The sequence below is a fragment of the Mixophyes fleayi genome, chromosome 3 (assembly GCF_038048845.1).
Source record: "Mixophyes fleayi isolate aMixFle1 chromosome 3, aMixFle1.hap1, whole genome shotgun sequence".
Classification (NCBI taxonomy): domain Eukaryota; kingdom Metazoa; phylum Chordata; class Amphibia; order Anura; family Limnodynastidae; genus Mixophyes; species Mixophyes fleayi.
The window spans coordinates 331,208,575-331,225,347 of NC_134404.1; the positions used below are offsets into that span (position 1 = coordinate 331,208,575).

General features: G+C 41.6%; 1 protein-coding gene across 4 annotated transcripts in view; it reads right to left on the minus strand.

Moving 5' to 3' along the window:
* The window catches only part of ESRRG (estrogen related receptor gamma), a 633,225-nt gene that overhangs the window by 596,984 nt on the left and 19,468 nt on the right, over positions 1-16,773 (minus strand). Inside the window, exon 1 of one of the 4 annotated variants that reach the window (XM_075204250.1) lies at positions 91-172. The exons of the other annotated variants lie outside the window; for them this stretch is intronic. The gene's annotated coding sequence lies outside the window, so the exon portion shown is untranslated. Of the gene's footprint in view, positions 1-90; positions 173-16,773 lie in introns of those variants that run through there. 4 annotated transcript variants of the gene reach the window in all.

The window sequence follows — 16,773 nt, forward strand, 5'->3', positions numbered from 1 at the left end:
CTCTCCCCCCCCCCCTGCTAATCAGAACCCCAGGAAGAGGTCACTGCATAATGCTCTAGAATTGGTGTTACCTAAATCAAACGTACTTACAGGTCCTCAGATGTCCCAAGAGTTTGGTGCAGTTTCAAGGACAAATGGTCTTAAAGAAAAGTCTTCCCAGCACACGCCAGCAATCTGATCTGATTACAAGAACACCCTACTAAATGTACCGAGATAATGGAAACTTCCTTGATAAAGAGATCATCTTGTGAGATATTTCAGGGTTAAAGTCTATGCTCAATGAGCTGGTTGATTTGCTCCCTAGTTGTATACACAGACACAGGCAGCTCCTGCTGGTTTGCAGCCCTGCAGAAAGGAGCCCTTACTGAAAAACCAATGGCATCACATTTCAAGCCTTAGTGCCAAGCGTTCGGGGGCAAAGCAAGCTTTGACAACTTCACACAATTCAAAGAAAAGCAGGTTCAGTTGTCTGAAAAGAGGATGAATGTTCCATTTATAATGTTTTACATCTATCTACTCTGTTTTGCAAAGCGTGCAGCACTTTGGAAAATTGAGTTTTATGTTGTATAAAATGAATTCACATTGTTTTGGAGCAAAAGTTTGAAACACTTGCATCACCCACTTGTACACCATTCAGCATGAGCCATTCCAATGGGTACAAAATGATCTGCTCCCAAATTTCCCATTTAACTTACTAGAGCAGTAACCTGTGCTGAGTTATGTAATGCAGATTTTCAGTTGCCTACGTTCAACATCTATGGTGCACCGTACACCAAGTCTGACCTGCGTTCAGCCGCACAGACGGCAAGCGAAATAGGACAAATTGTATTATAAGGCGGTGCAACTACGGAACACCAATTATATGTTGACCGAAAGGAAAAATACAGAAGAACCTTTTCCTGTAAACAAGAGTCATGAACATTCCAGCGTTCTCCAGAGAGGACAATTGGTTCTATCAAACTTACTTCTGTTCAAGAAGTGTCTGAATGTGATTAAATTATTATTAATTAATAATAATTTTTTTTCTATCAGATGGAAAGGGTCTTCAACCGATGTATGTCACATAGGGCTTATTCCATTTTATATATACATATATTATTTTGTCTAACAATATTAATACATTGTAATTCAAATTATAAAAAGCATGAAAAGAAAAATAATGGTGCACTAGGCAAATTTTTAGGCCGCATGGTCTTTTAAATTACATTGCATCCTTTTAATCACAAGCACCAGGGGCGGGCTGGGCCGGGGGGGCAGGGGGGCATATGTCCCCTGGGCCAGACTAAAAAAAACTATTTGGGGCCGGCCCGATGCCTAAGTTCACTTACTTGGTGGCTGGCCCCTCCTCCGGGACCAACTACCTTCTCGTTATGCCGCAGCTCCGCCGATCTCCCTCCCTCCCACTAATGGTTTGGCTGTTTGCTGTGATATGGGACGCTCACCACGTGATAGGTGCTGTCCCATGTCAGAAGACTGCAGAGCGCGGCGCGGATTGAACAAGGTAAGTGCGGGGGGTGGTATATTGTGTGTGTCAGTGTCAGCATATTGTGTGTGTGTCAGTGTCCGCATATTGTGTGTGTGTGTGTCAGCGTCCGCATATTGTGTGTGTGAGCCAGCATATTGTGTGTGTGTCAGCGTCAGCCAGCATATTGTGTGTATATATATATATATATATATATATATATATATATATATATGTATGGGGCGAATATATTGTGTGAGTGAGGGGCCAGTATATTGTGTGTGTGTGTGTGTGTGTGTGTGTGAGGGGATAAAATATTGAGTGAGGGGCCAATATATTGTGTGTGTGTGTGAGTGAGGGGCAAATATATTGTGGGTGTGAGTGAGAGGCCAGTAAATGAATGTAGTGTGTGTTTGTGGGGGGCGAGGAGGGGGGCAGTAAATGAATGTAGTGTGAATGTAGTGGGGGGCTGTAAATTAATGTAGTGTGTGTGGGGGAGGCAGTAAATGAATGTAGGTAATGTGTGTGGGGAGGTTCTTAATATAATGTGGGAGGTAGGCTATTAATTTAATTGTGGAGTGCAGGTGGGGACTAATTATTGGGTGCTATTTTATTTGTGGGGTGATGGTGGGGCAATTTAATTCAATAGTGGGGTCTATGAATTTATAATGGGGTAATTAGACCTTTAATTTAATGCTGGGGTGTTTTGGAGCTATTTATTGATTGTGGGGCTGTTTGTGGAAAATTAGGTATTTATTAAATGTGATTATGTATTTTTAATGCCTGTGATTGTTGTGGGAAATGGTAATATTTGTTAAATGTAATTGCTATTTAAATTATTGCTGGGTCTCTTTGGAGGGAGGGAAATAGGTTTATATATTAAATGAGTGTGCTATCTAATGTCAGGGTTGGTTGGAAAGAGATCTATTTAGCAAATGTGAATATTATTTTAATGTTGTGGCTGGAGGTAGGCCTAATTATAAAATGTGGGTGCTATTGATTTAACCCTGGGAATAGTTGGAATTTTCTAAATTTTATGTACCCATTTTCTTCTAAATAGGGCCTCCAATATTCCAGGATCCAGACAATCAGCAAATGAGCTAAAGTAATCAGCAGCCACAAGTGGTGACAGTGACAAGAACAGGTAGGAGAGAGCAGGACAGTCTGCCAACTGTCCTGAATCTGGTGGGACAGTCCCGAATTTGGGTGATTGTTTCACTTAGGAGAGTTGGGAGGTATGTCCCGCTTCACAGTCTACTGCTCGTGAAGGCAGAACTGTGTGCACCTAACAGTAGTGCACACAGTATTGCCTGTGTATGTGTCTAAAATGATAACCATGCTACATCATTGGGGGTTAACCTGTCTAAAGTGCCAAAGCCCCCCAGAGCCTTAATCCAGCTCTGGTCCTGGGCATAAAATATATATATATATATATATATATATATATATATATATATATATATATATATATATATGGATTAAGCAACACTAAAATAGTCTTTTTTTATATAGATAAATATATATTGTACCAAAAACCACCCTTTAAGGATGCTCCGCTACTTATGGGCCAGTGCTGTGTGCTTGCCCCCCGGGCCAAAGTCTGCCAGCCCTCCCCTGACAAGCACCATATTAATTTACTACATTCAACCCGTAACAATGCACCCTATTTACCTGTAACCAGAACTCTATGACTAATAAATAGCAATGAGAGACTCTTGACCAGTAAACTATTTTGCAGTTTTCTACATCTTCTACTGATGCTGCCGCCATCCATTTAATATATTTGTCACCCTGCCTTACTCAAAAACAAGTAAGAATGCTAGCTGCAACTCTGTGAGAGGAGAGACATCCAATGCTGTGACTGGTAAGAATGCTGGCTGAGTCCGTGAGAGGCAGACAGGATTCCTTTCAGTCACAGTACTGTACATTTTGCAGCGGGTCTTGAGTGCAACTCCCAAGGATTCTGATATGACTGCACAATACTGAAACTTTCAGTGGCTGAAGTATAACCTCCTGTTGGCTGCACTTGAGAACCGCTAAACTATAGTCTACAAAGTGCACGGACTACAGACTAGATAAATAATATTTCTGTCCTGTAAACTAATTTCAATGCATTATTGCTTGGAAATATATATTTTTGGTGTGAAAAAAATATAAGTATCATTCATTTTTTTTGTTTTTATTATTAGGGACCCATTAATTACTTGAGCTGGATCCAATACAACAAGAAAAATAATCTTAGAGGGTAACTCCATCTTAGATATTATCCAAGCAGAATGTTTATTTACATAGATCTGGTATACAAAAACTGATAAGCTCATGTCTGTGCATAGGATACCATTGTAGTAGACTTCCTGTTGTTTCTAGAGATGCTCAACCTCGGTTCCCCGAGAACCAAACTGAACTTAGCAGATCTGAGAACCGAGCCGAGCTGGCTCGGTACTTTGCGTGCCCTCGGAATTGAAAACGAAGCAAAACGTCATCAGATCTCAGATCTTGGCCTCCACAGCGATCCAGCCCCATTTCACAAAGGGACACAGAAGGGGTAGCACAGTTCTTGGCAGTCTCTAGTGCAGTTGGGCAGCGTCATAAGGTAAAAAAGATGCAATCTACACCCACAACACCGTCCTCATCAATATCCTCAGTAGCGATCGGAGTTAGTCCTGCATACAAGTTGGTAAGGCTAGATGACTCATCCACTCTCCTGGATTCCTCAGAAGAATTCTTGAGCGTTAGTCCTGCTGCTGCTGCTGCTGCTGCTGCAGAGGGTGAATCTTCATCCCAGAAGCAGACCAAGAAGAAGACTACTAGTAGTTTACAACAATTGACAGTTTAACAATCCTTTGCAAGAGGAAGCAAGTATGAAAGTTATCACCCAGTCGCAAAGCGGATTACAGACGCCATGGCAACTATGCTAGCATTAGATATGCGTCCAATATCCACTGTTAATGACCTCAAGTAATTAGACAATTACTTGAGGTCTTGTGTCCCAATTATCAAATTCCATCACAACACCATTTTACTAGAAAAGCTATTCCTCACCTCTACCAGATGGTTCGTAAAAATTTAATTATTGGGCTACAAAATGCAATTCTACCCACTGTACACTTAACCACAGATATGTGGACAAGCAGAACTGGACAAAATAAAGATTATATGACTGTGACAGTCCACTGGGTTGGTGATTCGCCTTCACCAGCAGGAACAACAGCAGCATGTACCCAAGTACGTCACATTTATCTGAGGCAGGCTACTCTGTGTATCACCGGCTTCACTAAGAAGCATACAGCTGACAATCTGTTACAAAAACTAAGGGTTGTCATTGCAACATGGTTTATCCTGCTTGGACACTCCTCAGGATATGTAATTTCTGATAACGCCACCAATATTGTGAGAGCATTACAGCTGGGTGACTTTCATCACATTCCCTGTTTTGCTCACACAATAAACTTGGTGGTGCAGAGCTTTTTAAAAAAGGATAGGGACATGCAGGAGATGCTAACTGTGGCCAGTTAAATAGCTGAACATTTCTGGCACTTGGCAACAGCATGTAGGAGATTACAACAGCTACAAGAGCAATTTAATTTGCCCTGTCACCGACTGAAGCAAGAGGTGGTGACAAGGTGGAAGCGCAGTGGAGAATACTTTCCGTGTTGTGCGAGGTGCTGAAACCATTCGAAGTAGTAACCTGTGAAGTGAGTTGACAAGCTTGAGTCAAGTGAGTCCCTTAATTAGACTTTTGGAAAAGCAGCTTGAGAAACTGAAGGAGGAGATTAAACAAATCAATTACGCTAAGTGTGTTGGACTTGTAGATCAAGTACTTATTCGCTTCGCTAGGATCCAAGAGTTATCAAAATCTTGAAATCGGATCACTACACTTTGGCAACTGTGCTTGATCCTTGGTTTGAGAGCTATATTTTCTCTGTTTCCAACTGACCTAGATCTGAAGAGATGCAAGGAGCTCCTGGTGAGCAAGATGACAGCTCAAGTGTTGCGTGACAAGACGGGGTCTCCTCCTTCAGTTTCTCACTCAACTGCTGCTAGGAAAAAACTTAGCTTTCCCAAGAGACCCAAGGATGATAAAGATGACTCAGTACAACATTTTGACATCTGGTCTGGTCTAAAAGCATTGACCAAAAAACGTGACACCTCTGCCGTAACTCCACCTGATCCTACTATTAACATCCAAAGGATGGTGGAGGATTATTTTCACGACAGCATGAAAATAGACACATCAGACAGTACCTTTACATACTGGAAGGAATAAAAGGGAATTTGGTGACCCAAGTACCAACTCGCTTTGCACTGCCTAAGCTGCCCACTCACCAGTGTGTACTCAGAAAGAGTTTTCAGCACAGCCGGGAACCATGTCAGCGATCGGCGTAGGAGGCTACTTCCTCAAAGTGTGGAAAAGATGATGTTCATAAAATTGAGCTTCCATTTCCACGAAGAAAGCCTTTCCCGGCAATTACTTCAAAATACTGAGACCTCTGTAATGGTGGATTCCAGCGGTGATGAATTAATAATGTGTGAGGATGATGTACAGACTGATCAACATCTTGTCACAGTAGGGTTCATTAACAGCACTGTTACCTTAGGTGCCTTAAGTCCATTGTTAGCTTGTTTTGTGGGGGCCCAAACAAACCAAGCACATCAGCCTCAAAAGTGGCACTCCTTGTCGCTGAAGTGCTTGGTTTGTTAAAGTGTGCATGTCCTTTCTAAAATCCAACATAAGGGTGGGTGGGAGGTTCCAAGGACAATTCCATCTTGCACCACTTTTCCTTTCAGCTACCGCTGTGTGCCAATGTTACCTACTTGTGCTATATACTATTGTGTGCGTTGCAAAAATCTTAGACACCCATTGATGATGCAGATGACTCAGAACGACATTTTGACATCTGGTCTTGTCTATTGTAAAATAATTGACTAGAATTAGTGACACCTCTGCTGTAATTCCACCTGATCCTACTATCAACATCCAAAGAATGGTGGAGGATTATGTTTTATTTTTTTGAACGGTATAAAGACAACAGTTTTATTAACAAAGAACAACGTTGCTTGCAGAAGTAATGTAAGCATGGATATCTAAGTAGACATGTATATGTATCACCTTCCACTTTGCTGCTGTTTCATCAGTATTGCACAAAGTGTTTGTAATCTGCACTTTACATTAAAAGTACCAAACTATATTATAATTGTTTGTGAACTCTGGGGCTGATTTGAAGATCAGTGATAAACTTATATTTTGCTGTGAATTACAATGGCTCTTTTTAGTGCATTGTCTGGCACCCTGGATTGGTCTGGGTCTGATAAAAGCACGCATCTGGGGGGCATGGTCAGCGCTCGTCGCCATGTATTAGCTGTAGAATTACCATAGTTATTCAAGAAACAGGTGGAGCGATCAAATGAACCATAACTGGTTTCATGATCCTAGGACAATTCCATCTTGCACCACTTTTCTTTTCTGCCACTGCTGTGTGGCAATGTGTCCTAGATGTGCTAGGAACTGCCGTGTGTTTGAGTCATTCTCTATCGCTTACCATCCAGCCCGGTCGCTGCAGTCTTTGTCCGAAAGTGTATGAAAATAATATTGTGATCTGTGAGGTGGTCAAAATTGATTGCAAATGAGTTGAAATTAGTGTTATTGAGGTAAATAATAATGTAGGGAAACAAAAGCAAAATGATGCGATTTTAGCACAAAAAAAAATAATAGGGATTTTAGAAAAAAAAATAGGGATCCAAACCTAAAACCAAAACACGCAAGGGCGGTTTTGCCAAAACCAAAACCAAAACATGAAGTTAATCCAGATCCAAAACCAGAACACGGGGGTCAGTGAGCATCTCTAGTCGTTTCTGAACAATAGTAACATTTGAAAAATCCATATGTAATAAAAATATTTTAAAATATTGACCATTCTCTAATTTTCCTCTGTTATCGATATCCTGAGATGTTGATACCAGCACAAGTGTTACGGCGTACTTCAACTTCCTTGATACTAGTTAAATAGACTGCCTGATGCAGCACATACAGAATAAATACTGAGAATTGTACCTATCATATGTACCCAGAGAAGGAATAGCAATATTACTGCTAACGTGTAATATGCATTTCAGGTACACCTTGCTGTTATACTATGACCCACAGATAATTTCAGGCTCGTCCTACAACCAGCTCTGAAACTATTTACTAAACATAGGCACACTAGCCAAGTATGTACTTATATCAGGGAACAGCAAGAAGAACCAGGATCCTCGTGACTCAAGTGAGTCAGCACAAGGTTTGAATTACAAATAATTTTTCATTGTTCTTATATATATATATTAGAGATGCTCAGGCTCGGTTCCTCGAGAACCGAACACACCCGAACTTAGGGGATCCGAGGATCGAGCCGAGCCGGCTCAGGACTTCCGCGCGCCCTCGGAATCAAAAACGAGACAAAACATCATTGTTACGTCGTCGGATCTCGGATTTCGCGATTTTTGGATTCCATTTTAAGATCCAACATCCACTGCTGTGTGCCAATATGTCCTAGATGTGCTAGGAACTGCCGTGTGTTTGTGTCATTGCTCTGTCGCTTACCATCCAGCCAGGTCGCTGCAGTATTTGTCCGAAAGTGTATGACAATAATATTGTGACCTGTGAGGTGGTCTAAATTGACTGCACATGACTTGAAATTAATGTTATTGAGGTTAATAATATTGTACCAAAAAAGAACAAAAATATGTCTGGGAGAAAATGCACCAATAAGGAATATAAAACGGCAGACGATGGACAACCTTCATATTTAACAGCTACAACACAGCAAAAATATGACTGATGGCAATTATACAAAGCTCATTATTCTATGAAACAAATGCATCTTTTATGTTGGATATTGTCCATGTCGGGTCTTTAGGTTAATGGATTGTTTTGTTTAGAAAGGAAAATTAACAAGACGGCATCTGCACATCACATGGACACCTGTTACACTAGAGTTACAGTATGTCCCTATTTAAAGGTGACTGAAATTTCAAACAACACAGCCAGCTCTCAGAGAAGTCGGTGACGCGAGAATAAATCATGGACAAAGTCCTGCAACCACCAATTGGACAGGTCTAGTTTAAACACATCTGGTTTATTTTTGAACATCATTCATTGACTGTCTGATCACAAAATCAAAAACTGGTTAGAGAATAGGGAACAGAGAGTTGTGATAAATGGACCATTTTCTAATTGAATGCATAAAAAGGGGCATAGATGCAAGGGAAGACAGTGTAATTTTGCCACTGTATAAATCGTTGGTAAGACCTCATCTTGCATATGCAGTACAGTTCTGGGCACCACTCTATAAAAAAGATAATTTGGAACTAGAAAGGGTTCAGAGAAGGGCGACAAAATTGATAAAGGGTATGGAGTCATTAAGTTATGAGGTAAGTTTAGCCAGTTTAGGCATGTTTACTTTAGAAAAGAGGCATCTAAGAGGGGATATGATTACTATGTACAAATACATTAAGGGTCAATACAGAGAACCTTCGTGGGAACTTTTTACCCCAAGGACTATACACAGGACATGCGGTCATCCCATAAGGTTAGAGGAGAGGAAATTTAACAACCAGCAAAGGAAGGGATTCTTTACAGTAAGGGCAGTCAAGATATGGAATTCATTGCCAGGGAAGGTTGTGATGGCAGATTCAATAGATGTGTTTAAGAAAGGGTTAGACAATTTTTTTTGCGGAAAAGTGTATCCAGGAATACGACCGTTAATTAAAATGAAGGATAGTAGTGGATATAGGGTAAAAATAAGACTGCAATATTGGGTCTGGGGGGATTTTCACAATTGAAACAGATTGGCGGTTGCTTACTCTGGATCAATTTCAAATATAATTGAGGGATAGCAGGAGATCCAAAATAGGTTGAACTTGATGGACTGGTGTCTTTTTTCAACATCATCAACTGTGTTACTATGTTACTAAAATATCAGACAGAGTCACACAATTTCTACTTTTACACGTGCACATGGTGTTTGTATGTTCATAACCACGTGTCCTTTTGTCAATTTCCTGTTTTTAGAGATTAACTAGTGATCCATTTTTTGAATGTAAAGGTTTAACAAAGGGGAGAGATCAGGGGAGTGACCTAAAAAAAAGGAGGGGGGGATTGGGGTAGGCATAGGATGAGTTGTTCAGGGAGTACCTCTAAACAGAGGTGGGAATGAGAATAACGGTGTAATTCAGTAGTGACTGGTAATCTCTACTTATGAAAAGCTGAACATGGTTCCCAGATCTTACCAAATGTTTTTGAAGAGTTTTTAACAAAACAAGTTAAATACTCCATGCGGTAGGTGTGCCATAGACTACCGAGGGCTGATTGTATAGAGGGAGCAGGGGAGACTTCCAATCGGCCCCCAGCAGCCTGGTGGGGGTAGTAATAGTTTAAGCAGGATCTTTTTACCCCAAGGACCATACACAGGACACGTGGTCATCCCCTAAGGTTAGAGGAGAGGAAATTTCACAACCAGCAAAGGAAGGGGTTCTTTACAGTAAGGGCAGTCAAGATATGGAATTCATTGCCAGGGAAGGTTGTGATGGCAGATTCAATAGATATGTTTAAGAAAGGGTTAGACAAATTTTTAGTGGAAAGGTGTATCCAGGGATACGACCGTTAATTTAAAATAAAGGATAGTAGTGGATATAGGGTAAAATTGGATTGCAATATTGAGTCTGGGGGGATTTTCAAAATTGAAACAGATGGGCGGTTGCTTACTCTGGATTAATTTCAAATATAAGTGCAGGATCGCAGGAGATCCAAAATAGGTTGAACTTGATGGACTGGTGTCTTTTTTCAACCTCATCAACTATGTTACTATGTTACTATGTAATTATATGTCTCTATAAAATCAGGTTTTTTCTTTATTGGCCCAATCTTTAAATTATCCAGAAAAAAGGAGAGAGTAAATGTTTCCATACACTCAATCATCTGTTTCCCCCCAAAATATTGCAGTTACCCCGTTTCTAAGTGTAAAGAGTTTTATATGACTTAGATGTCTAAACCAAGTAATTCCAGGTGAAATTATAAAGCATTACTCTAGTATAACGCCCAATCTTGCCCCTCCTATAATGGGGATAGGAGGGCGGTGACACCCCTCTGAGGACATGTCTAATACTTTTGTAGTGTTAGTTTGCCCCCTACTCTCCTCCCCTCCAAACATCATTCATTGCCGTAGCGGTGAAGGAGACAGTTCCCAAATATCCCACCCGCAGGACAAAGCTGTTGGGGCAGCGGGATAGGGCCACAAATCGATCTATCAATCCTAAATCGGAACTATATAGATCACTTGTATCAACCCTCTGTGGTTCTACGTCTTGGGAGAAGAGGGTAGTAACAAAATTTTTTTTTTGCTGCAAGTCTTTGTTTAATATACAGGTTATTCTGATTATTATCATGTTGTACTAATTTATACTTTCCTGACTTGTGTTTTATAGGCACAGCATAAGCCACACATGCCAATAAGATAAGAGATCTCTAAAACGTTACTATTCCAGAAATCTTGCCTGTCTGCTTTCTAATTTAACATACCAGCCGTTAATAAGACCTAAACCACCAGAATTGTTTTATACCTAATAAGAACAGCTCAATCAGTTAATAAAAATGGGACACATTGATAGCAAGTAAAAAACTAATTATACAATTAAATTAACAAAAGAAGTAATGTATTCTGTGCAGAGTAATTTCTGACCAGCAACACCCTGCACAAAAGCCCTGGGGGCTAAATCTATTCCAGCTGCTGGTGTGTGGGATTCAGCTTTATTTATCCAACGAGGCATATACAGCCGAGATATGTTTAGCAGAAATGCAGGACGTGATCTAGTTTGCAAAGTCCTAAAGAATAAACACTGAAGGAAATTAGCTGGAGGAGGAGATTCACACAAATGCAATATTACTAGGACAAAATATGGTCTACTATTGTATGTTGAAAGCTGTGCACAATTTAATTAAATATGGATTTAAAGTGGAACGAGAAAAATATAAAAAATTTGGTATAATAAAGGCACATGGGCCCAAAAGGACGCCATGCATATTTAATTTCTTAAAAGTTTGTGTTGTCGGATACCAGGAGAGGGCTGGCAAATTTTAGCCCGGGAGGCAAAACTCAACTCAACAGTCTATTAGTAATTTAAAGGGAAAGAAATGCAGGTGGCCCACTGACTCTGACCAAGGTAGCCCACTATGGGATTGGCCCAGGGGGGGGGGGGGGGCAAATGCCCCCCAGCTCAGCCCTGTCTCATACTCTCCCTCTGTTCATTGTTTTAATTAGATTGTCTTTCAAAAGCTACAAATAGAACCTAATTGAAACAATGAAACAGAAAACTCTATCCTGAGCTGACAAACCTAAAAAGGGTGAAACAGTCTTTCTATATGTGTAAATTCTGCCTCAACATTGACACATGGAATGCTTAGGAAAACCTGAAGGATTTTATGAGCGTAAGACGGGTCAGGGCTTAGACATGGTAATCATATTGGCCACATGGGAATTTTTATATAAAGTAAAATGAAGCATAATGTGAGGACGAGGACCCAGCATCCTGATTTTATATGGCCATATTAATAATCCGGTCATGGGTGACTTACTGTACTACTGTATTCCATCCAGGTGATGGAAAAAGAGCGAATGCTGGATCAATATTTATAATAAAGACATGAACAATTAAATGTGTTTTTAATTCGATTTTTGCCTAGGTGCACATAACTGAGGTCCACATTAAAGCTTACTGAACCCATAGGGTGAAACGTCCGCCTTTGTGAACGTCCCAGTCTCATGAACGGTGCGTTTACAGGTAGACAACACCGCTGCCCGCTTGAAACAAACAGTAGAAAGAGAAACGACTACACCGACTGACCTTAGGCGGCTTCAAGGAGTATAAAGGTAATACGTGACGGACGGCAAATAAAACTTTGCATTTGAATGGAATTCTTCTTTAAGATCATCATCATTTATTTATATAGCACCCCCAATTCCGCAGCGCTGTACAGAGACGATTTGTCATTCACATCAGTCCCTGCCCCATTGGAGCTTACAGTCTAAAGTCCCTAACTCATACACACAGATTAGTGTTCATTTTGTCAGCAGCCATGCTAGTATGTTTTTGGAGTGGGGGAGGAAACTGGAGCACCAGGAGGAAACCCACACAAACACGGGGAGAGTATACAAACTCCACACAGATAAGGCCCTGTTCAGGAGTCAAACTCATGACCCCAGCGCTGTGAGGCAGAAGTGCTAACCACTGAGCCACAGTGCTGCCCCGTAGATGTTGCACGTGGCAGCCTTTATAAACACTAAATAAGTGAATCATACAAACTTCCTCTACTTCTATAAACTAAACCTTGACCAAAGCCACAATGTTTCCTCTTTAAAGGTAAGACCACTGTGCTGACCAGAGGTGGGACAAGGTGTTATGGTCATGTGGCCATGGATCCAAATACTGTCCACACCTGCCTTTGAAGTCATCCAAAAGTACTAATGTTATCAGCCAGACCTTTGGAAGCATGGATAAGCAGGATTGCAGCAGGAGAATAAATAATTTATCTAGTGCTTCTGCTGCCCTTTACTCATTGGTTGACTATTAACAAAATTGAAAATGTAAAGAGATTAACGGTGTGCATACACAAGAATTTACTTGATGTGTTTCACGCTGAGATGCAAGTGGGATGCTTCTAAACTAGGCATTTGCAGCTGTAGTTACAGTGCATTGTGTTCCGCCTCACAGCCCGCTCAATTATCATCTGTTTACACGCGATGCAATATGTATATATCCAGAAGGTGTTTGTTATATGAGCGATTATGAAAACCCTAAAAAAAAGTCTGCAATAGAATCTACTGAATCTGCTAAATGGGCGCTTTTTATTATGACCCCGAACCAGCGACTTTTATGGCAAAGAATTTTCAGAGACTACACTTACAAAAAAAAGTATCATGGTAATTCTTAAGTAAAAAGGTGCTGGGTTATCATGCTAAATAACTAAAGTACCTGTCAGGCGCCGTCCCCGCACACTCACCGTGCGCCCGGGACGGACTCCTTCCGTTTCTCCTGGCCGTGCCGTTGCTAAGCCACTTCCAACCGCTATAGGAAGTTCTGGCGCATGCTAGGCAATGGAGACGCCAGGCTGCAGTTCCTGTCGGCGGTCAGATAAGGGGCAGTATGTATATAAACCAGACTTTGACACCACTAGGGTGCCAGAGCATCGTTTCTAGTCCCTAGGCCCCTTTACTTGCATACCTTTCATACCTGTCTACTCGAATTTGACCCAGCTTGTCTGACTACTATCTTCGGATTCTCCCTTGGACCCATCCTGATTTCCTGGTTTGACCTCTGACTATTCCTTTACCTTATCCTCTGGTACCTTGTCTTGCCCGCTCGGTTTTGACCTCGGATTGTACGACTTTGTTTGTTCACCATAACTTGCTGGTAGCTAGCTAACTGGGAGGGCTGCGACCTACACATCTCAGCAGCTAAACCCAAATCTCCTTGCGGGGATTCCTGGTGAAGACCTGAGGCGTGGTTAGACTCCGCGCCTCCAAACATAGCAGCGCTAATACTAGCAGTTGAGGCCATCAGAACTACCCAGCTTGTGACAGTACCATGATTTGCTCGCTTACCAAAGTACTTTTGTTGTAATACTACTACCTCACCGGCACGCAAACACGGTTGAACTTATCCCTGAAGAAGACCCCAATGTGAGGGGTGAAATCCATTTGATTTGAAAAATACTACAAGATCTGAACACTCATCTTTATTATACGCTTTACGAACAATCCTTTTAGCCAATCCGGAGCGCTACTGAATATCAGGAGCTCTGCCATACCATCCAAAGAACCTTTGAATAACGGATAAAGGGAGAGAATTTAAAGACTGTAATCATCTCCCATTAAAAATCAAGAAAATGGTTTCAGACTGCACCGTCTAATAAGACAAGCTCCTGAAATTCAAAGTACAGATCCTGCAACCCAGCCCCGGATCTCCATGTGTGGAAGGAAGACAGGATCTATATACAAAATAGACACTCAGGACCCTCTGCTGCAACAAGGATTCCAAAGGAGACTGCAGCTCCCACATCTATATACACGAGTGGACCACAACTAGGAACGCTCTGGTCTAACAGACAATACACTACAGGATACGTCCAATACCTATGTGGAATTTCAAGTCACAAAAGAATGCACAGAAAAAATATAAAAGTATTAATAATTAAACGCAAAACCCGGCAAGTTTTGCCTTTAATAAAATTGCTGTTTTAAATATGGCCATCAAATATCGGCAATTTGACGGATTCACTAATTAATACATTTACTCCTATATCTTTTGCGATATTACTGACACCAAAGAGGTAAAATACTTTTTGAGAAACATCTATATTTATACCAGGGAACCCCCAGATCTATATTTTTAACCAGTGCAAAACAGCCCGTTAAAAATTGTAGGCTCCCTGTGTTTATCATACAAGCATCTCTAAGAACATCTCAAACTCTCCAACAATTTCTTTGATTTATGTTCAAAAACACACAGGGCATGAAATGATTTCTGCATCCTTACATTTCCCTCAAGAACACGGCGGCCAGCAGATATATTCTGAAACATCATGTCGGATCCCTTGTTATGTCTCCTTTTTAAAATAAATTTATGATAATCAATGATGTACGCTTCAAAGGAACTGCCACTGGATTCCCCATCAGAAAATCTGTTTGAAAATAAAAAAATAAAATAAATGCCGGCCCTTCTTCCCCGACACTTAAGGTACCACAGGGGAATGTGTCCACGCTGACATACAAATTGAAAGCAAATGTGCCAAGATCGGCAAAAAATGACATCTATCAAAAGCCGGTTGTGTCACAGGTGTTGTAAGAACGAGCGACCTTCCTTATATCTATGTAGAAGATTCATGTGCTGTGAGATAATGAACGCTTTAACGTTTGACAAAGAATCGTGTTACCTGTAGTAAACTAGCAGCTGTCTGGTTATTTCACAGTCTCTTCTTTCAAACCATCTATGTTCTACGCATATTTACCACGGTTAAATGTAAGACTTTGCCCCCTTTGTTATGAAATGGTATACTGTACTATAGTTTCATAAAATTATGTAATAAATTACTTTTTGGATGTCGTGTATGTTTAGCACGCAAATATTTTGATTTTTGCTGATTGCAACAGGAAAGTAGGTCTACTTAATTCAAGACTGGCAATACTGGCATTTGCCAGAGGCACTTTTTTGTCTGAGAGTATTAGCGCATTAGTGGACTGGTTTGAGTTTTATACCTTCTAACATGTCTGTCCCAGGCAGCGGGATTTACGGGAGGTATGGGCACGTGGAGGCCACGTCAAGATGGGGGGGGGGCCTGACCACACCCCAACAGGACTGCCCACTCAATTCCTCCTTAACGCCAATATTCCCATCCGTAGGAGACAGAGCCCTAAAATCTGGATATTTGGGAGGTATGCTCTGGAATGTCCAGGATAGTCCTGGAGACTTTCGGATAGTTCTCCAGAACTCCTGGGACTCCCGTTCCACCCACTTCCTAGCAAAGTGGCTGGAACGGGGTTTAGGGGAGGCATGGGCATATGGACGCCATGTCAAGAGGAGGGGGTATGGCCACACCCCAACAGGACTGCCCACTAAATTCCTCCCTAGCGCCAATATTCCCATCCGTAGGAGACTGAGCCCTAAAATCAGGATATTTGGGAGGTATGCTCCAGGATAGTCCAGGAGTCTTTCGGATAGTTCTCCAGAACTCCTGGGACCCTCATTTCACCCACTTCCTAGCAAAGTGGGTGGAACGGGGGTCTTGCCTCATTTTGGCACCCCTCCTGGATCGTGATGACACAAACGCAGCTTTCTGGCAGGGCCAAAATGGCACAAATCACAGCTTCACTCCCCCACCGCAGCTGCCACCCGGACTCCCTACCGGGATCTCCCGGAGGCGAGTTTAGAAAAAGTGGTCAAGAACGATCATTCAGCTTCCCAGATGTGTTAATATAACAGCCTGGGCTAAAAAAACAATATGGTCTGAACTCAAGCCTTACTGGTGTATTGTGTCAGCTGTGGCCCCGATCGCAACAATAGTGAAATGTCCAGTGAATGGCAGAGCTCTTTGTTGTATCATTGGGCTGAAGACTTTGAGCATAGACACGATTGTGGGCTGGTGTGTTTTACAGTCCAGTGTCGGTGTGCTTTACACCACTCCATCCGATGCTTGGCAATGGTCTTGGTGATGTGAGCCTTGCAAGCAGCTGCTCGGCCATGGAAACCCATTTTATTAAGCTGCACAGTTTCTGTGCTTA